This window comes from Symphalangus syndactylus, chromosome 17 (assembly GCF_028878055.3).
Source record: "Symphalangus syndactylus isolate Jambi chromosome 17, NHGRI_mSymSyn1-v2.1_pri, whole genome shotgun sequence".
NCBI lineage: Eukaryota > Metazoa > Chordata > Mammalia > Primates > Hylobatidae > Symphalangus > Symphalangus syndactylus.
Window position 1 is genome coordinate 77,239,498 of NC_072439.2, and position 23,861 is coordinate 77,263,358.

General features: G+C 37.9%; 1 protein-coding gene, 1 long non-coding RNA gene and 1 pseudogene across 2 annotated transcripts in view; 1 reads left to right on the plus strand and 2 right to left on the minus strand.

The window, feature by feature from the left end:
* NAALADL2 (N-acetylated alpha-linked acidic dipeptidase like 2) overlaps positions 1–23,861 on the plus strand; it is a 955,512-nt gene that overhangs the window by 667,605 nt on the left and 264,046 nt on the right. The gene's annotated exons all lie outside the window — the stretch shown is intronic.
* On the minus strand, positions 3,454–8,102 carry LOC134733271 (uncharacterized; annotated as a pseudogene).
* LOC134733085 (uncharacterized) lies at positions 10,899–15,276 on the minus strand. The gene is made up of 3 exons (XR_010116648.1): positions 15,200–15,276; positions 13,745–13,812; positions 10,899–11,030 (listed from the first exon to the last, which is right to left on the minus strand). It is a non-coding gene; the product is annotated as an uncharacterized lncRNA (long non-coding RNA).

The window sequence follows — 23,861 nt, forward strand, 5'->3', positions numbered from 1 at the left end:
ATATATAATCAGGTACTTTTATGGCAATGACCTGGTCATTATTAGTCATGATTTTTTTCCAAAAAGTAACATTTTAGCATTAGTCTTTCTCTAAGGGATATAAAAGCCAACCTGAGCCAAGTTCTCTTGGGAAAGTACTTCCAACAGCCCTGGTAGATTTTAATATTTATCAGAACTGTGTGATACAGAGCAGGAATGCCTGGAGCCTTTAAACAGAATAATCTACAATTCACAACCAGTATCTTTAAAATGTAAAGTATCAGGCTTTTTAAAAACGAGGACAGTCTTGTCAAATGCTAATCTTGGAACTACTTAACTGCTGTTTTTGCAGTAGCAACTAGTGTTACCACAGAGGAAAAAATAACAGAACAAGCCATGCATTTTATAGTAAGCTTCGGTTTATGAAAAAGTGTATATTATCCTTATTCATTTGCATTGTTACAGCTGTGCTTTACAGTATATTTTGGTGCCTGTATAGATGTTAGCTAGAACTGACCCTTATTTTATAGTTAAATAATTGGAAGGAGGAATTTGCAGTCATTATTCCCTATCCTTGCTCTTTAAGCATTTTATGCATTCCAAAAATAGTTGGAAAAATTTGCACAGATTAAATCATTTAGATTTTGCTTAAAATGAGAGCTAAAATTTAAATGAAATGAAACTTATTTAACTGTTTGCTAATTATTTTTTCTTTCTATAGTATCTGTAGGTCAAAGTGTGTTTACGTATTTAATGTTATTTCAGGTTATCTAAGCGGACAAATATAAAGTGTATTAAAATGGGAGGTTTGTTAAGAAACTGGCCAGAGGTGAGGTGGGGTGTGGGAGTCATTTCTCTGCTAGGCAGAGGCTTAATGAAATAGATCTTCCAAAAAGACCTAAAAACCAACCAACCAATAAAAGCCCACTATTGTTCTGTTTTAATTTGTTCCATGGGTCCACCAGCAGAGATGAGGAACTTTCTTCTGGGGAAAACCAAGAGCATTACTTTCACTTTTAGGTGGTGTTTTGGTAATTCAGAAATTAAAGCATTTAGCTAAAACCCTGCTGGCTTTTTTATTAGCATAAAAAAAGAGGAGTTACACTCCAGGCTTGAGATCACAAGTCCATTTCTAAAGATTTGTCATTCTTTCCTCCAATTTTTGTCACTCTCCTTGTGCTGTTTCCTTTTCTTTGAAATGGTTGGCAGTAAGAGCCTGAAAATGAATGGAGCCTGAGGGCTTGTCATCTGAGCCCCCAGGTAGAGAGGATCCTGAGGAATCTGCTAATCTGAGGAAGAAAAGGGACCTGCCACAACTAATCTAGGTGGGAGGAAATTTGGGTTTGGATTGGTGTTTGCCCTCAAGTGAAATCATGGTTAGAGCTTTGCTTTTACATTGACTTGAAGACTCCATTAGCCAGTTTTCAGTGTGGCGTATTTACCTGCCATCATAGCTGATGAGGCCCTTCAACCAACATTGTAGCTATAGATGAATAGTCAAGTTACCTATAATTATAATCTAGGTTAATAATGGACTGGTAATATCTTCTTGATGGTCAATAACCCATCAACATTTTCTTAAGATAAAATACTTTTAGTTACTCAACTAAACCAAAATATACTTGAGAAATTATTGTTGGATTAGGCAGTCTTCTAAGCCCCATCTACCAATCTACAATTTTGATCCCACCAATAAAAGATGATCCTAGATAGTATAGAAATAATACTCAAATGAGTGAGTTAGTCAAGTGGGTCAAAATCACTGAGTTAGAAAAGGCATTTTAACATCCCCCTCACAATATGTGATATGTACTGAGTTGAGTACCATTTTAAAATAATAACTACTTCTCAGCTTTTTGGCTAAGATCAAGGGCAGTAGCATTTTAGAGATTAATTTAAATGCTGTACATCCCAAAAATATTTTATATTATGCTTCTAATAGATTAAGATTTTATAGGTCATGATATGCATTATACATGCATATTTGTTATATCACATACACATTGCCATACATTTGAAAAATAGTTATACACAGGTTATATATTGACTTATTCTACAGACAATTCTTTGTGCTCATATTCTAGGACCACTTACCAAGATCTCATGGTCTCTCCTAGGGGTTGAAGGTCCACAGATTCCAAATCTTGTTGATTCTCAAGAGATAAGATATGGCACTCTGTACAGGGTTTAGTGTGCAGTTTGAAAAAGTATACTCATATTTGCATAACAAAGTACTTTTGGTTGGTGAAGTTCACAGAGAAGGAAAGTAAAGAAAATTCTGAATTAAATTATTTGGTGTATTAGGGTTCTCTAAAGGAACAGAACTAATGGGATAGATATATATATATAAATAAAGGGGAGTTTATTAAGTATTGGCTCACAAGATTACACGGTCCCACAATAGGCCCTCTGCAAACTGAAGATCAAGGAAAGCCAGTCAGAGTCCCAAAACAGAAGAACTTGGAATCCAATGTTCAAGGGCAGGAATCATCCAGCCTAGGAAATAGATGTAGGCTGGGAGGCTAAGCCAGTCTAGACTTTTCACGTTTTTCTGCCTGCTTTATATTCTAGCTGTGCTGGCAGCTGATTAGATGGTGCCCACCAAGATTAAGGGTGGGTTTGCCTTTCTCAGCCCAGACTCAAATACTAATCTTCTTTGGCAGCACCCTCTCAGACCCACCCAGGATCAATACTTTGCATCCTTCAATCCAATCAAGTTGACACTCAGTATTAACCATCCCAAGTCCACCCCTTCTCAACTTGAACCCATACATGTCTTCTGAGACCGTACATAAACTTCAAATAAAGGTAATAAGGTCATAATTACACCTAACATAATACAGCTATCCTTTGCACAAGTGGAAATGTACCACTCCCCAATCCAAATACTATTATATAAAGTTAACAATACATGCTGATATGAAATCAATAAATCTTATGCCACATGATAAAGGAAAAAGGAAATAAAATGAAGATATTTTCTTACTACAAGTACATACATGTATGAACATGTTTTTAACAAAAGAAGGAGGAAATACTCATGACAATTACCATCCTTGTTTATGCATCTGGTCACGTGGTTGTAGCTGGTATTGATGACTACCTTCTTCTACTACCCATTCTGTATTCCTTCGCCTTCAGCAAGCACCTCAGCAGGTCAAGGTTTTTCTCCTGGTGGAGTGACCCAAACCTTCATTCCTGAAGGGTCTGGGCCATTTGTAGTCCTGCCTGGATTGGGCTGTGGTAATTTCCCATTGACCTTAATCACAGGGCATGGTAATACTAAGAGATGCCCTAATGGATCTCCTGTATTCCATGCATACTCTTCCTTACCTCTGTTGTGAAGCAGTAGACTGATTTCATCTTGATATTCTGGGTCAGCCACCCCAGCCAACACTGTAACTCCCTTCTTAGCCTGTTGACTTAAAGGTAACAGGAGCCCAAAGTGTCCAGGTGGCAATCTTAACTTCCAGTTTAATGAATCGTTGTGTTTCCTGGTGGCAGCATTCCTCCCTCTGGAACTAAGACCTCTAGCCCAGCAGAACATAATGTAGCAAGAACAGGAAGCAAACATTTTACTAGTGGCTCACTAGGGGTGATGGTGAGTGGTTCCACTCCCACTGCCACCCCTTGATTCCTGGACCTGTGAATCCTGGCTGTGGGAGAAAGAGGACCATATATTGGACACTGAATAAGAGCATACATGGCCTTCTGGAGAACTTTGCCCTAGCCTACAAAGTATAGTCACATAATTGGCAGTGTAATTGTAATTTCAAAAGGCCATTCCACCATTCTATCAATCCAGCTGCTTCAGGATGATGGTGAGCATGGTAACACCAGTGAATTCCATGAGCATGAGCCCACTGCTGCTCTTCTTTAGCTGTAAAGTAAGCACCTTGGTCAGAGGCAATGCTGTGTGGAATACCATGATGTTGGATAAGGCATTCCGTGAGTCCACAGATGGTAGTCTTGGCAGAAGCATTGCATGCAGGATAGGCAAATATTATTCTGGATAGGATAGCCAGAGTAAGTGTCTATTCCAGTGAGGACAAACCTCTGCCCTTTCCATGATGGAAGAGGTCCAATATAATCAACCTGGCACCAGGTAGCTAACTGATCACTCTGAGGAATGGTGCCATATCAAGGGCTCAGTGTTGGTCTCTGCTCCTGGCACTCAGCAGTGGCTGTAGCCAGGTCAGCCTTGGTGAGTGAAAGTCCATGTTGCTGAGCCCATGTGTAACTTCCATCCCTGTTACCATGGCTACTTTTTTCATGGGCCCATTGGGCAATGACAGGATGGCTGGGGAAAGAGGCTGAGTGGTGTCCACAGAACGGGTCATCCTACCCACTTGATTATTAAAATCCTCCTCTGCTGAGATCACCCATTGGTGAGCACTCACATGGGATACAAATATCTTCACAGTTTTTGACCATTCGGAGAGGTCCATCCACATATCTTTTCCATAAATTTATTTGTCACCAATTTTCCAATCATGTTTCTTCGAAGTCACTGACCATCCAGCCAAACCACTGGCTACAGCCCATGAATCAGTATATAATCAAGCATCTGGCCATTTCTCCTTCCATGCAAAGTGCACAATCAGGTGCGCTGCTTGAAGTTCTGCCCACTGGGAAGATTTCCCTTCATTGCTGTCCTTCAGGAATGTCCTAGAAAGGGGCTGTAATGCTGCAGCTGTGCACTTTTGGGTGGTGCCCCATCTATGAACAAGGTGGCAGAACCATCTATGAACAAGGCCCTAGCCTTCTTTTCCTCTGTCAACCAATCATAGGCCACTCCTCATGAGGCTTGCAGTGCAGGCTGGAAGAGAGAAGGTAGGGTAACAGGAGTGGAGACCATGGGCATTTGAGCCACTTTCTCATGTAACTTACTTGTGCCTTCAGGACCTGCTTGAGACCCATCATGTATATACCACTTCCATTTGATGATGGAATTCTACTGTGCACAACACACTTTATGGCTAGATGGGTCAGAAAGCACCCAGTTCATGATGGGCAGTTCAGGTCACATGGTGACTTGATGACCCATAGTCAAACATTTAGTTTCCACCAAAGCCCAGTAACAGGCCAAAAGCTGTCTCTCAAAAGGAGAGTAGTTATCTGCAGAAGATGGCAGGGCCTTACTCCAAAATCCTAGAGGCCTCCACTGTGATTTACCTATAGGGGCCTGTGAAAGGCTCCAAATAGCATCCCTAACTACCACTGATACCTCAAGCGCCATTGGATCTGCTGGGTCACGTGGCCCGAGTGACTTAGCAGCTTGCACAGCAGCCTGGACCTGTTGCAGAGACGTCTTCTGTTCTGGACCTCACTCAAAACTGGCAGCCTTTCAGGTCACTTGATAAGTGGGCCAGAATAACGCACCCAGATGAGGAATCTGATGTCTCCAACATCCAAATAGGCCCACTAGGCATTGTGCCTCTTTCTTGGTCATAGGAGGGGCCAAATGCAACAGCTTATCCCTCACCTTAGAAGTAATATCTTGACAAGTCCCATACCACTGGACACCTAGAAATTTTTCTGAGGTACAAGGTCCCTGAATTTTAGTCGTATTTATTTCCCATCCTCTGGCACACAGATGTATCACCAATAAGTCCAGTGTGTTTGCTACTTCTTGCTCACTGGATCCAATCAGCATAATGTCATCAGTGTAATGGACCAGTGTGATATCTTGCAGAGGCAAAAACTGATCAAGGTCTCTCTGAATAAGATTATGACACAAAGCCATAGAGTTGATATACCCCTGAGGTAGGACAGTAAAGGTATATTGCTGGCTTTGCCAGCTTAAGGCAAATTGCTTCTGTTGGGCCTTATGGACAGGAATAGAGAAAAAGGCATTTGCCAAGTCAGTGGCTGCATACCAGGTACTAGGAGTTGTATTAGTTTTCTCAAGCAATGAGACCACACTGGTACAACAGCTGCAATTGGAGTCACCACTTGGTTAAGCTTTCGATAATCCACTGTCATTCTCCAAGATCCATCTGTCTTCTGCACAGGCCAAATGGGAGAATTGGATGGGGCTGTGGTGGGAATCACCACCCCTGCATCTTTCAAGTCCTTCATGGTGGCACCCATCTCCACAGTCTCTCAAGGGATGCAATATTGTTTTTGGTTTACCATTTTTCTAGGTAGAGGCAGCTCTAATGGCTTCCATTTGGCCTATTCCACTCTAATAACCCTCACCCTACCAGTCAGGGAGCAAATGTGGGGATTCTGCCAGCTGCTAAGTATGTCTATGCCAATTATGCATTCTGGCACTGGGGAAATGACCACAGTACCCACTGGACCCACTGTAAGTCAGACCTGAGCTAAAACTCCATTGATTAGCTGACATCCATATGCCCCTGTTTTAACTGGAGGTCCATAGTGACATTTTGGGTCCCCTGGAATCAACATCAGCTCAGAGCCAATGTCCAGTAGTCCCCCAAATGTCTGATCACTTCCCTTTTCCATAGCACAGTTATGCTGGTAAAAGGCCGGAGTTGTCCTTGGGGAAAAATGTGAGAAAGATTAACAGCCTAAATTGTCAGTAGCGTAGTGCAGTCCTTCCTCAAGGGGACTTGGCTTCCCTTTCACTCACTGGGTTCTGGGTCTGTAAACTGGCTTAAGTCTGGAAATTAATTGAGGGGCCGTGATTCTCTGTTTTTATAATTCAAATTAGTCTTTTGTCCATTCAACCTAGAAGTTCTCTGCTTATATATATTAAGTAGGAATGCAGTAGGCTTCCTATCAATTTTACTTTTAGGAACACCGTGATTAATTAGCCAATGCCAGAGCTCTACACAAGTCAGACTATACTGATTGCTGATTTGTCTCTTCTGTCCATTACAGTGGGTACACCCACCTTGCCTTTTACAGATGAGTGTCACCACCTGGCTCCTGCCACCTTGGGACCCAATTATTCCCACTGTATTTAAATTTTGTAGCTGAGTGACTGTGGATCCCACTGTTAGATCTGACAGACAGAGAAGAGCAATTACAGGGCTCTTCAAAGATGCAGGTGGTGCTCTTACAAAACTGTTTCACAAGGCATTGGTCAAGGGTATATCTTCTGGACCCTCCCAGCTGGGATGAGTAGGTCTAAAGTGACTAATCCACTCCATCATCCCAATCTCCCTAAGCCTTTGGATCCCTTCCTCTTCATTAAACCAAAGGGAGGTCAGGCATTTCCAGCTCGCTTACAGTGAGCTATTTTTAAACTGTATTTCAGCTAACCAAGCAAATAAACTATTAGAACCTTTTTTAACTCCCTGAGCTGCAACATTAAATGCAGAGTCCCTACTTAGTGGGCCCAAATCAATAAATTCAGCCTGATCCAACTCTATGTTCCTTCCACCATTATCCGATGCCCTTAATATACATTCCCATGCCTGTTCTCCCAATTTCTGCTTACTTAAGTTAGAAAACTCAAGCAGTTATTTTCGAGTATAGCACACCTCCTCATGAGTCACACTCTCACCCTCGCCTCTAGGGGCCCACTGGGACTTTAGTCTAGTTATAGGTCTAGAAGCAAACAGGGGTGTGGAGGGTGGCTCCTGAGGAGAATCAACTTATCTTGCCTGGCAACTGCCTTAAGGGAGGCCATCACTGTTGCCTCAGGCAGTGCAGAGTTTGATCTCCTCAGAAAGGCTGATGGCAGCATGGGTCGGGGAGGGGATGTTGCCACTACTGGGGATGGGGAAGCTGTTGATTCTTGCAAAAAATGCTCATCAGAGTTTACAAATTCAGTGTCCCCAGCTTCATCAGGGTCCTCCCACACGTCCCCATTCCAAGTTGCAGGGCCCCAGGTCCCATTCTTTCCCAGTCAATGCCCTCACTTTAACAGTAGACATCTGGCGAGGCTGTGCATGCACCTTTCGTTGCAGGTCAGCTACTTGCTTGATAAGAGCTGTGTCTGTTTTCCACAATTTCAGCTTTTTCTCTACAGGAGGTAAGACTCTCACTCAGGCCAGTCTTAGCAGATTTGAGGCTGAGTATCTGCTTCTGAAGTTAGAATTCCTGAGTTTATAATTTTCTTTCATCACTTTGTCCACTGAACTTAGGAGCAACCAACCAGCTTCATTGTGTTGTTTGGTTCTCCACATATGGTCAAAGCTATTATGCATAGAGTCACTAAACTCCTTGCCTCTCACAAGCAGAGAATCAGGAGTGTCAGATGCATTTATTTATTTATTATAAATTATTCGTTTATTATAAATAAATTATTTACTATGCCAAGGATTATCAGTGTTCTCCATACTATTAGAAGTAGAGTCCTCAGCATTTTGGGGTCTAATCATATTAAGCAGCCAACCAAAACCAACAAAATAACTCCATCCTTAATATTGTGTTCCTCTAGAACCACTCCTGGTACTAAAATCTGTCTTAGCGTTCTCTAGAGGGACAGAACTAATAGGATAGAATAGAATAGATAGATGGACAGGGAGATAGATAGATTTTATTAAGTATTAACTCACACTATCACAAGGTCCCACAATAGGCTGTCTGCAAGCTGAGGAGCAAGGAAAGCCCGTCCTAACTTGGAGTCTGATGTTCAAAGGCAGGAAGCATCTAGCATTGGAGACAGATGTAGGCTGGGACTAGGCCAGTCTAGTCTCTTCACATTTTTCTGCCTGCTTTATCATCTAGCTGCATTGGCAAATGATTAGACGGTGCCCACCCAGATTAAGGGTGAGTTTGCCTTTCCCAGCCCATGGACTCAAATGTTAATCTTCTTTGGCAACACCCTCACATACACACCCAGGATCAATACTTTCCAATCCTTCAATCTAATCAAGTTGACACTCAGTGTTAACCATCACATTTGGAAAGGAGAGTGTTGAGACCCTGTAGAACACACAAAAGAAAGAGTGGTCCAGACATGAGACTTCAGAAATAAGTAAGACTGGAAGTTGCAAACTTTGTGAGATTATACCAGAAAGGAGAGGAGAGGGAGAAGCATAAACGGTAAAAGGTACTGGCTAGAAGGAGGCTCTAGAAACCCAACTGGGGGGAGGTTCTAGTAAGGCTTTCTCCTTTGGAATCATATTTCTCCCACACTCTCCATCTGGTAATCATTAATTGGAAAAGATTGTTTATCTTAAAATATGATTGTGTCGAGCTGAAGTTTCTATAATTTGTAATATGAAAACATCAGTTTTTTTCTTTTCCAAATATCAAATTATATTTTACTACTATGTATGAATTGCTCAAAGAATTATACTCACCCATGTACTTTGAGAAATTCTGATTTTCAAAAGAAATGCCTCCTTGAATAAGAACTATTGATCTAGCCTCACTTCCTCTTTTTAGTAATAAGAAAACTGAGGTTCTGAAATTTAATTGCTTTTTTAAGAGCCTGGATCACATAAGTAGGATCTCAAGTGGAGAACACAGAAGTAAAAACAAAACAATCCAGAAAGTCAAGGTATTTATTTGGGAGATTTTACCCAAATTTTTAGAATTTCTGCATAAGAGACTCACTATCAAATGGGGCAAAGTTCTACTTAATTTGATGGTGAGATGCCTGATATGAGGACATTCAAGAAGTTGACTTAAAAAAATGTCTATTTCATGTATCAAGTTTAAGATCTTCATAAAGTAAAAGGTTATTTTTAGGTTGATTGTATTGATTTTCTATTTTTCAGAACGCCCTTAGTTTTGTCCCCATCATGAAGGCATAGCCAGAAATTCTTATTATGAGAAAGCAATTCTATTTTTTATAAACTATTTTACTTTCACTGTGTGTGTTTTTAAATCCCTTGTCCATTTTCTTTTCCAGTGTTTTGTTTTTAAAATTTCTTCTCCAAGATTTGTATTGCTGCCTTTCCTTGCTTGTAGTAAAGACAACATCTGGGTATTTTCAATCAAATATGGTTTTCTGAGACACATTTGAACATTTTAAGAAGTAAGCAGGCCGGGCATGGTGACTCATGCCTGTAATCCCAGCACTTTAGGAGGTCAAGGCGGGTGGATCCCAAGGTCAGGAGTTCGAGACCAGCCTGACCAACATGGTGAAACCCTGTCTCTACTAAAAATACAAAAATTAGCCTGGTTTGGTGGCACGTGCCTGTAATCTCAGCCACTCAGGAGGCTGGGGCAGGAGAATCGCTTGAACCTGGGAGGCGGAGGTTGCAGTCAGCAGAGATTGCGCCACTGCATTCCAGCCTGGGTGACAGAGTGAAACTCCGCCTCCCTCACCTGCAAAAAAAAAAATACGAAGTAAGCAAAATTAGCACTGTAGACACATCAAATCTGTAGTCCTTTTTATTGCATATATATGTATACATACGTATAAAATAATTGTCAATGGAATTAATAAATTCACATGCATTATTTACTTAGCATAGAATTTAGAATTGAGTGAAATGGAAAAAAGAAATGCCAGATAAAAGTTATATCTGTAAATTACATTTTTATAATATAGTAATAGAAAATTTAACACTGATTTCTTCTGCTCAAACCCTTAAATTTATATCTCGTATAAGGAAATTTCTAAAATTGAAATTTCAACACATCCTTAAAAGCAATTCAAGCAAACTACTTATTTCTTGCTATATAGAAAGATTTATGTGAACTCTAAAATGTTTAATTTTTAAGTGATTCTGAAACATTTCAAATACAAGTGAAACTTATAGGAAAAATGACATTTAAGTAGGTTTTGTCTGAGCCAAAGGATGCTGGTGACGTAAAATAAAAAGGGGCACACAATCAGTCCTAAATATGTCCTGTCTGAATGACTTTATACCCATGGCTTCAGTTCCCACCTTTATGCCAATGATCTTCACCTTCTCCCACTTGCATTTATATTGCCAGCTTTTTCTTCTTTCCAGTTAACAGAAAACACAATTCAACTGGGTATTTAAATGATAAAGGAGGCCTATTGACTCAGTAGTTAAGACTATGCTCATGGTAAAAGAATGATCTTTCTCCATTTCTTTAGGATTTATTGGTTCTGTGATTGGTTTTCTTAGAGTCAGCTTTCTTCCCAGACTGGTTTATCTCAGAGTCACACAAAAGTTGCAGTAGTTCTTGCCTTTCTTTCTTTGTTCACACTGTTAAAAAAAAAAATATATATATATATATATATATATCCTTTAAGGGCTTCATCCGTACAACGAGACCTACTTGCTCAGAAGTCCTCAGTGTCAAAATCTCTACTGACCAAGGGAAGGTTTTGTACTACTTGGCTTCAACCTGCTTCCCTAAACCAATCACTGTGGTGCATTGTTAGAGCAATCAGATCCATACTTAGAACGACTGAGTGGGTAATTCTACTTAGTCATAACGGCTGCTATGTAATATAGAAATAACAAATTGGATGTTGGGGAGATAGCAATGTCCACTATTCCATATTTTCTCCTAATATGTTTTCTGTCTTAGGTTACAAAAGCAGAGACCTTGAATGAGCATAAGTGAAAACGTTTGTTGGATAAAAAAGGACATACAGCAATATTGAGGAATGTATTTTTGGAAAGATAGGCTAACATCCCAGAACTTGAAAATTATCAACCATGTCTCAGTTCTTTGTATTGCTTCATGTTCTGTCCTTTCAGCTTAACTCTGCATTTCTGTTTTACTCTCCTGCTACTCTCCAGGACAGTTGTCTTGCTCGATTTATTTAACAGTATACTGTCAAGAAAAAAAGATGTAAGGCCCTAGTTTACATGGCCTAACACCTACCATACCCACAGCAATGCTTAGTCACACTTTCTGTCCTAATCTCAAATTTCTAGTGACTTGTCAATCCAGTTCTGCTGAGTGTCCATCCATTTGTTGTTGTGGGGGACAATGGAATGTCACTTGATTTATAGCATTTCCTCCTCAAGGGTGAGAAAAGGATAATAGCAGGAGGGAAATGACATATTTGTGTACTATAGGAACATATACTTTAAATGTTGGGAAATTGAACCACCTGTTTCTCAAGTTGGAAACCCGATAATAAATTTTTTGTGTTTCTCACTCTTTAAAGTCTCACGTCTTCCTGAGGTAGCATGATATAATAACTACCTGTAAATGGGTGAGATCTCAAGCAATATAAGTGCTTTGTATATAGTATCTCATTTCATTATCTCAACAAATATGTGAAATGCACTATGTCCATTTTTTAGGAGCCAAATTGAGGCGCAATGCAGTTTAATACCATTGACAGATGGCAAGTCTGATATTGTATCCCAGATCGATCTGATAACAAAACCCCAACTTTTTGCGCTGTTCACAACCATCTGCACATGGGCTTTCAAACCAGGCAGATTTTAGATTGAATTCTGGCTCTGCCACTTCATTTTCTATAAAAATCAGAGGACAACAGAGTGACCTTGAATCATGCTTAAAATAAATTCAAAAGTAAATAGCTGTGTATTTGTCAAATAGAAGGTTATCAATAAATACTACTTTCTGTCCCATCTAATCAATGGGAAAAATATGTTGGAATTGAAACATCGGTTTAAATTTGGTAGTTGCCATTTAGTAGCTTTCTGATCATAAGCAGGTTACCTAACACATGACCCCCAATTTTCTCATCTCTAAAAGCAAAGCAATAGTAATTTTGCCTACAATGGTTGTGATTGAATTGGATAATATAAGGAAAGTCTTTTTTGCTAGCCTAATTTTATAATGTATTTAATGTACATGATAGTAACAATTTATCATGTATTTACTAAATGGAAATACATGATATTTAATTGATTAGACTTGAAATTAAATATTAAATTAATAGACTTGAAAGATGGACATTTTTAAAAGGTATATACCAAAGGGCCTTTGTATTGATAATTTAAAAAAATAAACATATTTTATTTTGTTAAAATAAGAATGTATTATGTTTAGTTTTAGCAGAGACGGGGTTTCACCGTGTTAGCCAGGATGGTTGCGATCTTCTGACCTCGTGATCCGCCCGTCTCTTCCTTTCAAAGTGCTGGGATTACAGGCGTGAGCCGCAAACCCCGTCTCTACTAAAAATACAAAAAAATTAGCCAGGCGTGGGGGCGGGCGCCTGTAGTCCCATCTACTCAGGAGGCTGAGGCAGGAGAAGGGCGTGAACCCAGGAGGCGGAGCTTGCAATGAGCTGAGATCGTGCCACTGCACTCCAGCCTGAGCGACAGAAAGAGACTCCATCTCAAAAAAATAAATAAACTAAATAAGAATGTATTATGTTTATTGAGCTACTCTGACAATCCAGACACTGGGTTAGGTATTAATAATTTGTCTTTGTATCTGTAAAATCTCACAAAAATAGGCACTATTATTATCCTTTTAGAGAAGAAGAAACTGAGGCTCAGAGAAACTATATTGCCTGCCCAAGGATATAAAGGTTGTTGGCAAAGTAAGACCAGATTTGCCTGATTCTAAATTCATGTGCCTTTTCTGAATACTGCCGCTTCTCAAAATATATTCTATGTACAAAAATGAATTGGTAACACTTTTAGCCATACAGAAAAGATAACCTATGACTTTGACAATTTATTGTATCACTGTAGCTTGTGCTGTAAAATCAGAGATTTTGTTTTCTTTTGTGTGTGAGGGAAAAGCAGAGATTGATTTTAGAAAGTGCATATTTTCATGTATGCTCACAAAAAGTGTAGGACAATTAGATAATGAACTAAAGGTTTATGTTGACTTTTACAGTTATGGTTTAGTGTTCTCTTATACAAATGACAACATTAATTAACAAATATAAAATGAGAGCCACTTTCAAAGTACCATATAACTACATCAAAAAGTTGACTTAGAACTAATTTAAGATACAGAATCAGTGAAAGTAACATACCTTAGAGAACTCTCTGCTGCCAGCTTCCCAAACTGAAAATTTACGTGTTATGAGTAGAATCTCACTGCCTGACATTGTCATATGTGTTGAAAGAAGACACAGCATAAATGATGAGGTTAGCAAAGATCATCAAAGTTTAACAAGTTCGCTTTGTATTTACTGATGTCTAAATAAATTTGTAGAAATATGCCTAGCATGTACAGAATTGGGAAGAAAATGCTAGTGGTAAAGTTAAATATTTGAAATCTGAAATTTTAGACTTCTATTTGGTAGGTTTCATATGATAAGTTGATGCCTTTTGTATATTTAATTGTATAAAAAATTTTTTAACAAATTGAAACTGGCAAGGACGATGTGTCTGAAACCTTAAGACACAAATTGTGATTTTCAGATACCTACATTTTGGTGAAGTTTTATAAAGCTCGATTAGATGTTATTGTTGCCATTTGGTTTAATTAAATTATATTGGGAAGTGAAACAGACTAAGTAGTATCAGTGACAATAGTCCAGAGGAATTTCTGAAAAGGTAATATCGTGTTAACTTGTATAGAGAAAATGTCCAAATTTGATATTCATTTATTATATTAATTTCATATGATAGGTATGTTGATAAAATTCTGACATTAGAATATTTGAATTTAATGTATACCTTTTAATGTTAATATAATATTACACCAATTATTTTAAGAAAACCTAAAACAGGGTGTAAAATATTAACATTTTTTCCTTCTTAAGTAAAGTACACATTTCAGAAAGTTAAAAATAAGTATATTTCAGCTATAAGGCAGGGAAGGCTCTAGATTACCAATCCCAAGGGAAATTAAGAAATATAATGGTGTCTACATCACACACAAAAATATGAGCCCCATAGAATAGGTCCTGGCTTTGTTCAAACTTTCTTCCCAAACAAACATTAGCTGAAGTTTTGTATCCTAGTATTGAAATATATAGATATAGGAATAGGTAGATAGAGATATAAATGACTTTTTCTTTCCCTTTTTCTCCATTCATATTTTTAATATAATTTCTCAGTAAGAAATTGTAATTTGAGAAATCCAAGGAGGTACAGCGTATGTAAATTTTTAACTCTTAAACTCTGAAATATCTTATATCTGAAAAGCTCTTCATTTAGTTAATAAGTATTTATTGAGCACTTCTTACACAACAGATGCTAGCTACCAGGGCTAATGTGGTAAATAAAGCCATCCAGCTTACCTCTTTCCATTCAGGGAGACAAACAATAAACCATGTTTCACAGCTCAAGGACAGATTTACTAGAATTATATAGAATCACAATACAAAAAGACAAGAGCAGGCAGAAAAATTCGTGGTTCGTATTTTTCTACAAAGGGTAACAGTTTTCTAATTGGATTAGGTAAGTGAAATAATTGTCTTCACTCTTAGAAGACAAAATAAACACAGCATTTGAAGGCCAATGAAAAAAATTAGACCTACCTGACTGTTGCAGTTGGAGAGATCCCTAAGTGGGAACGTCAAGGGACCTCAGGAACATGTTCTCTTCTGAGTCTTTGAGTCACAGCAGTTAGAAGGTCTTGATAGAATCTTGATGGAACCACTAGCATTACCAACTGGTAATTCCCCAAAATACCACCAAAAAATACTTTTGATCAAGCAAAGCTAAATTGGTTAGATTTCTACAGTAAAGTAAAATACCACCTTGACAAAATCATTTTTTATTATTAAATAGAATCTGTTTATACCTCTAAAAATCTATTTTTATTGACAGTTATGCATTGATCTCCTAATAATTGAACCCATTAAATATAGGGGCTAAGAAAACTGGTATTGTACAACATTGTGTAAACAAATATAAGTAAATAATTTTAATGTAATGATTTTTTATTTTATTTTATTTAAATTTTTTTTTTAGGTTCAGAGGTACAGGTGTAGGTTTATTATTTAGGTAAGCTCATGACTTGGAGGTCTGGTGTACAGATTATTTTGTCACCCAAGTACTAAGCATAGTACCACAGTTGTTGTCGTTGTTTTTCTGAACCTCTCTCTCTTCCCACTGTCTTCCCCCTTGACCCCTTGACAGAATCATAATAGGGCTTTAAAATGCTAAATTGGGGCAGGTTGTTCATAGTGTTAGGACACGGGCTGAGCAATTTTGAGATGGGTCTTGTAAAGTGAGGAACTGGTTGGCATTGAGAACAATTTTATGGCATAATTCCTTTGAACTGTAGGGCATAGCGAGGTGAGGGTCTTGAAGTGAAACTTGATAACTCTTTGTTTATGATTTACTCATATCTTCCATGCGCAGGTATTGCCTTGAGTAAACAGTGAAGTTAACTTGCTTGCTATCAAGCAAAAGGAAAAAAAGTACACTTCACAAAATTACTAGAATTACTGTAGAAATTTAATTTAGCACAGTGACAAGAAAGTAAGTTTGAGCCCAGAATTATTTAACACATGGATAGGAAAATATACATGTTCCCATAATTTTTGACACAGAAATAGGGAATTAGTTTGGCTTCAGATTTCAGATGAAACAAACAGATGATGTAATGTCAGTTGATAATAAGTGCTGTGAAGAAAAACCAAGTAGGCCAGGAGGACAGAGAGTAAGAAGTATTAATTAAACAGTGTCATCAAGAAAGATCTTTTTAGGGAAGTGAATTTTGAGCAGAGATTTGAATGAGGTAATCCTTATCGATATGTCTGAGGGAAGAGAAAATGAAGTGCCAAGGCCTGAAGTGGCAGTATGTTAGAGGGCGATCAAAGAGGCCAGTAAGCCAGGGGCAGGGCAGCTAATGCCTACACTGGGAGATGATGAGGTCAGAGAGCACAGGGGACAGATCTTGTAGGACCTTGGAGGCCATGGCAGAGCCTTTGGATTTTATTCCAAGTACCATGAGAAGTCATTGTAGGGTTTTTAACTGGTGATTGATGTAGTTTATTTTTTTGTTTTTAAAGGTCATTGGTGGCTGAGTGAGGCTATGAAGCTCTGGGAGGAGGTATCTGACAGGAGGAAGGCCAGATAGAAGGCCATTGCAATAGTAATGATGGTTTGTTGGACTCAGGTGGCACTTCTGGGCTGGTGAGTTGCAGTTTGAGAGTAGAGTTGACAGGCTTTGTTGATAAATGTGATCCAAAATACTAGTGAAAGAGAAGCTTCCAGGTTTCTGGACTGAGAAACAGGATGAGTGAATAGTAGTACCATTTACTAAATAGGAGTGACTACTGAAGGACTAAACACTCGCCTTCAGTCATTTTACTTCAATAATATTAAAGAGCCAAAGATTTCTTTAAAAAGAAAATTTACCTCAAAGCTTATTACAAATGCAGTAGGTCAGGAATTGGATCAGGTAGGTCAGGAAACAAACCAAGAGATAGATAAGATGATTTAGTGTAAATGCCATGAAGAAAATAAGAGTGAATAATGAAATAGAAAATCACTAGCTACAATACTTTCAGATGAAGACCTCAAGCAGAAATAAAGCTTGTGCTAATGAGGGGAAAATGCTCCAGACCAACCTGACCAATCAGGCAAGGCCTTGAGATATCTTTTGAATCCTTCAATCCCTTCACTCTCAATCCCTTCACTCTCAGTTAACTTGTGAAAACAAACTCTAATAGCCAAATCTGTTTTTAACTGATTTTACTTCTTCCTACTCTCCAAACAGTACAGTGTACAAATGTTCCTCAATTTATGATGGAGTTATGTCCTAATAAACCCATCAAAAGTTGAAAATATAAGTCAAAAATGCATCTAATACACCTAACCTTTCAAACATCATAGCTTAACCTAGCCTATCTTAAAGGTGCTCAAAACACATTAGCCTCCAATTAGGCAAAAGCATCTAACACAAAGCCGATTTTATAATAAAATGTTGAATATCTCATGTAATTTGTTGAATACTGAGCTGAAAATTAAAAACAAAATATCTATATGGTTACTCAAAGTACAGTTTCTACTGAATTCATATCACTTTCACACCATCATAAAGTTGAAAAATTGTAAGGTGAACTCTCTTAAGTCCAGAACAGTCTGTGCAATGGAGGCCAAGATACACTTGTTTCCTTTTTTTTCCCCTCAAATACCCTAAGGCCAATATTTGTGTGCAGCTGTTTGTTGATCTTTGCTTGTTTGTTTGTTTGTTTTTTGAGACAGAGTCTTGTTCTGTCACCGAGGCTAGAGTGCAGTGGCATGATCTCAGCTCACTGCAACCTTTGCCTCCCAGGTTCAAGTGATTCTCCTGCCTCAACCTCTCAAATATCTGAGATTACATGCCCAGCTAATTTTTGTACTTTTAGAAGAGATGGGGTTTCACCATTTGGCCAGGCTGGTCTCAAACTTAGCTTCAAGTGATCTACCCGCCTCAGCCTCCAAAATTGCTAATTGTAGGTGTGAGCCACTGCACATGGCCTATGTGCAGCTTTTAATCTTCTCTTGAAAGAAAGCCATTGTCAACAATCTCTAATGCCCAGAGAAGTTTTTAGAACAATAGAGGAGAGAAGAAGATCTTTTATATGAAGTGACTGTTAGTGTAATGGCTTTGAGTTAAAATCCATCAAACACCATGAAAAATTTACAAGTGATCTCTTGCATAAAAGCACTTTTATGATTAATATTTTAATGTTTTAATGAACTAAGGAGAAGTTTCTAGACACAGGACGATAACTTGGTATACTTTGTGGAAAATGAGCACATAATGAGAAGTTTCTAGACAGGAAGATAACTTGGTATGTTTTGTGGAAAACGAGCACATAATGAGAAGTTTCTAGACACAGGAAGATAACTTGGTATATTTTGTGGAAAATGAGCACATAATGAAAAGGAGAATTTCAACTATATTTCCAGATGTGTGTTATAACACTTCTAAAGAAAACCCCCAAATTTTCATATGTATCTGTTTCTTGGCATTTGTGGGAAATTGGTTCCAGGTATGCCCAAATATGTGCATATACAAGTCCTGCAGTTGGCCCTGTGGAACCCACATGTAGGAAAAGACAGCCCTCCATTGTCCCTGGGTTTCACATCTTGTGAATGAATGATGTATTTTCCTTTTTTAGTAGAGATGGGGTTATGCCATGTTGGCCGGGCTGGTCTCAAACTCCTGACCTCAAGTGATCCACCCACCTCGGCCTCCAAAAGTGCTGGGATTACAGGTGTGAGCCACTGCACCCGGGCCTTGTATTTTCAATTTAACTTTGATTGCAGAGGCAGAATCCATGGACATGTGAAGCCAACTGTAATTATTGAAAAAAATCTGATGTAAGTGTACCTACACAGTTTAAATTCATGTTGTTCTGGAGTCAACTGTATGTTAATTCTGAAATATTTTGATAAGCCAATTCAATTCAGTTGTGACCTTGAAGTGCCTTCAAATGCCTTATTCTTTAGGTGAACTGGAAAATGAATAAACAGGAGGAAAACGGGTAATAGATTGGATAGAGGTAAATTCCTATTAAAATTTTTGATAGCCGCTTACTCTCATTAGGATTCATTGTCCTGGCATCATTTAAAGCCTTATGTGATGTTGCTTCAACCTATCATTTCACCTCTACAACCAGATAATTTCTTACATGAATCCAATTTTATCCAGTTTCTCTGACATATTTAATTTCTAAAGAGTAGCAACTCACTGTTTCACATAAATTCTTATCCACCTAATACCCTGTTTTTTCCATTGCCCTTCCATTTCTCTCCCTACTGCCTATTGATGTAGGTTGAAGCTCCTCCCATATCTTGCAAGGCATATCTCAACATTATTGACAGAAGACTAACCACGATACCACAGAATGTCTTGTAGGTCAGTAAAATTAAGTGTTTTAGACCTGCTGCAGTAAAAAATGAACACCATATTGATATTATTAGTAATTAGGAATTCAGAAGTGGCAGTCAGGGGAGGATATTTTTAGAGTTTAGGGGTGTTGAAGACAAATGTACCAGGTGTATTAGTCCATTTTCATACCGCTATGAAGAAATACCCAAGACTAGATAATTTATAAAGAAAAAAGAGGTTTAATGGACTCACATGTCCACATGGCTGGGGAGGACTGACAATTATGGCAGAAGGGAAAGCAAACATGTCCTTCTTCACATGGTGGCAGCAAGGAGAAGTGCCAAGCAAAAGGGGAAAAGCCCCTTATAAAACCATCAGATCTCATGAGAACTCACTCCCTATCATGAGAACAGCATGGAGGTAACCACCCCCGTAATTCAATTGCCTCCCACCAGGTCCCTCCCACATTATGTGGGGATTATGAGAACTACAATTCAAGATGAGATTTGGGTGGGGAAACAGCCAAACCATATCACCAGATAATTAATCGTAAGATTTTATTTAGGCTATTGCAATAGAGAGAACTTACATTAATAAGGAACCTCTCTAAGAAGATGGAAAAAATGGAATTTTGATAGAGGTAAATACAGAAAGGCATCAAAAGGAGGTCTTAGCTGACATACAAAGGCAGGGAGTTCTCTGAATATCTGAAGACAGTATAATCCTTTGTGGTTAGTTATTTCTCAGAACATAAAAGCGTATCTGTGTGGAGGGGTAAGATTGGGAGTAGGAGGTAGTTTTCAAAAAACAAGGGTAGGAGGACAGGGCTCAGATAAAGTTCAACAATGTCAGGATTCTGGGCTCAGTTGAGTTATGATCTTCTAATGTGAAAAAATGAGTGGCTTTCAGCAAACTGTAATAACTTTATAATTGCTAGACAAAGCAAGGTGAGAGTCATGAATATAACCTCGATGAGTAAATTATTTTTGATAAACAAGCTTTTTGCAATAATGAGCAAGTTATTTGTCTAGACAAATTGGTTTGCAGGAAATTTCTGATTCAAACAGTAATGTTAATTTATTGGCTTACAGTTTTACCTTCCTGCAAGAATTTTCTGGAACAAATAGCTAAATCATGTTGACATGATAGAGATGATCTCAGTTTTGAGTCCTGATTGTTAAGATATATGGATGCAGGCAGTTTTTATTCTCAAAAGTAACTTCCATAAATTTTTAATGAAATTTTTCCCATCTTCTTTTTCCACCACAACTAAACTAAACTGTTGAATCTTTATAATAATTATTTGGTGCATTATTATTTTATTCCCATAAAAGCCTCCTGTGTACTTGTCACTATTCTGTACACTGAAACTCGAAAGATCAGAGTGGATTTGGATATTTGCCTATTTTATAATGTTTTTTCAATGCTCCTTCTCCCTTCATTTGGCCTCCCTCTTTCACTCCTTTTCTCCTTTTTATACCATCTAAGCCCTTTTATATTCCCTTCATTATGTCCAAGTCCATGCCACTCTGCCTGAAAATCGAGTGTTCACCTAGCCAAGATTTTTCTGCCTATGTTATGGTCTATCTAGAATTAGCTTTTCACTTGTCCCCCATCCAAGATATTTCCATGATTAAGCATTCAGCAAAATCATCTCTGGCAAGCTTTCTTTCCAATGAAATTAATACCCAAGGACAAATATACAAACACTCAAGATTCTTTTGACGGATGGTCTTTCTATAGTCTAGAATAACAATAATGCTAATGTTTTCAAACATTTGTATGACAAACAATAATATTCACGTATTGTCCATACCCATTTAGATTTTTCCAAAAACATTATTAAAGAGGCCAGCAGATATTATTATACTCATTTGACAGAAAAAGAAACAAGATCAGAGGTCTTACATGGCTTATAGGATCTCACTCAATTAGTAAATAGTAAATAGTAAATATCCAGAATTAAAAGGAAATCCCCTCATCTAGGTCTAATGGCCCAAACAGCCTTAGAGTAGCCTATCATTTATGTTCTGACAGCCCTGACTAGTGAAGTTAGTTTTAACTTGTAGTATTAAATCTATAACTAAGTCTTTAAATATAACAATAATGGTTGTTATATTTACTAGTTTATTAAACTGACACCAATGAATACCACCACTTACCATCTTGTAAAGGAATGAATGATTTCCACAGTTTCTATGTTTGGCTTTTGTAATTTTTTTTAGAAGTTTTTCCACAGTGTTTGTTGTCTTTGCAGACACTTTCCACCTTGAGTAATATTGTTGATTCTGTGATTGTTTAATAAGAGATAACCTGCTAAGAAGCACTGTATGTGGCATGTAAAGACCCTTGCATTACTATAATGTTAAATATTTATTATCATGCTGTTTAGATGCTAACAAACTTCAGCCCATGTTTTAAAACTTATTTTGCATTTCAGGGCTTGTTAGTTTAATAAAAGTTGAACCAAACTGTTAAATGCCAACTTATATGAACATGAATATTAATATTCTCAATACATCAAAATTCTGAAAGATCTGCACATAGAAAAGTTTACTTCTTTAATATTTAAGCATTGTAATCCAAGTTTTGCATTTCCATTCCATATCACCATAGATCTATTGATGAATTTAACAAAATATTTGCTATGTACCTACTTTCTGCAAGACAAAGTGATTTATATGGTGTGAGATGCAAATAAAAATAATACAGACCTTTGCTCTCAGATGTCTGGTATTTTGATAATGTAGATAAAACATAGATGTAATATAGTACAATATAGCTTAAAGAAATATCAGTGAAGAAGGCAGCAGGAAAGTGGAAACTGATAGACTAAATGCTGAGGTTTTAAGACAGCATGAGCACTGTGTTCACAGGATGGATAAGAAAAGACTTCATTGTCTTTTTTGATCTTTGTTGGTTTAAAGTCTGTTTTGTCAGAAACTAGGATTTTAACCCCTGCTTTTTTCTGTTTTCCATTTTTTTGGTAGATTTTTCTCCATCCCTTTATTTTGAGCGTATATGTGTCCTTGCATGTGAGATGGGTCTCTTAAAGACAGCATACCAATGGTTCTTGGTTCTTTATCCAGCATGCCACTCTGTGTCTTTTAATTGGGGCATGTAGCGCATTTACACTTAAGATTAATGTTGATATGTGTGGATTTGATCCAGTCATAATGATGTTAGCTGGTTGTTTTTCAGACTATGTGGTTGCTTTATGATGTCATTGGTCTGTGTACTTCAGTGTGTTTTTGTAGTTGATGGTAACGGTATTTCCTTTCCATTTTTAGTGCTTCCTTCAGGAGCTCTCATAAGGCAGGTCTAGTGGTAACAAGTTTCGTCAACATTTGCTTGTTCGAAAAGGATCTTATTTCTCCTTTGCTTATGAAGCTTAGTTTGGCCAGATAAATTCTGGGTTGAAAATTCTTTAAGAATGTTGAATATTGACCCACAGTTTCTTCTGGCTTATAGGGTTTCAGCTGTTAGTCTGATTGGCTTCCCTTTGCAGATGACCTGATCTTTTTCTCTAGATGCCTTTAACATTTTTTGTTTCATTTCAACCTTAGAAAATCTGCTAATTAAATACCTAGGAATATGGCTAGCTAGGGAGGTGCAGTATATCTACAAGGAGAACTACACACCACTGCTCAAATAAATCAAAGATGACAAAAACAAATGAAAAAGAAATACATGCTGATGGATAGGAGGAGTCAATATCATTAAAATGGCCATATTGCACAGCACAAAGCAATTTATAGATTCAATGCCATGCCTGTTAAACTACCATTGACATTCTACACAGAACTAGACAAAACTATTTTAAAATTCATATAGAACCAGAAATGAACCCAAAGAGCCAAGGCAATCCTCAGCAAAACGAACAAAGCTGGAGACATCACTACCTGATTTCAAATATATTACAGGGCTATAGTAACCAAACAGCATGGTACTGCTGGTACAGAAACAGACACATAGACCAATGGAATAGAAGAGAACCCAGAAATAAGGCTGTGCACCTACAACTATCTGATCTTCTACAAACCTGATACAAACAAGCAATGGGGAAAGGACTCCCTATTCAACCAATGGTCCTGGGATAATTGGCTAGCCATATGCAGAGGATTAAAACTGGGCCATTACCATATACAAAAATTAACCAAGATGGATTAAAGGCTTAAATGTGAAACCCAAAACTATGAAAACCCTAGAAGACAACCTAGGCAATACCATTGAGGACAGAGGCATGGGCAAAGATTTCATGACAAAGATATCAAAAGCAATTGTAACAGAAGCAAAAATTGACAAAACGGAATCTAATTAAACCAAAGAGCTTCTGCACAGCAAAATAAACTATCATCAGCATGAAT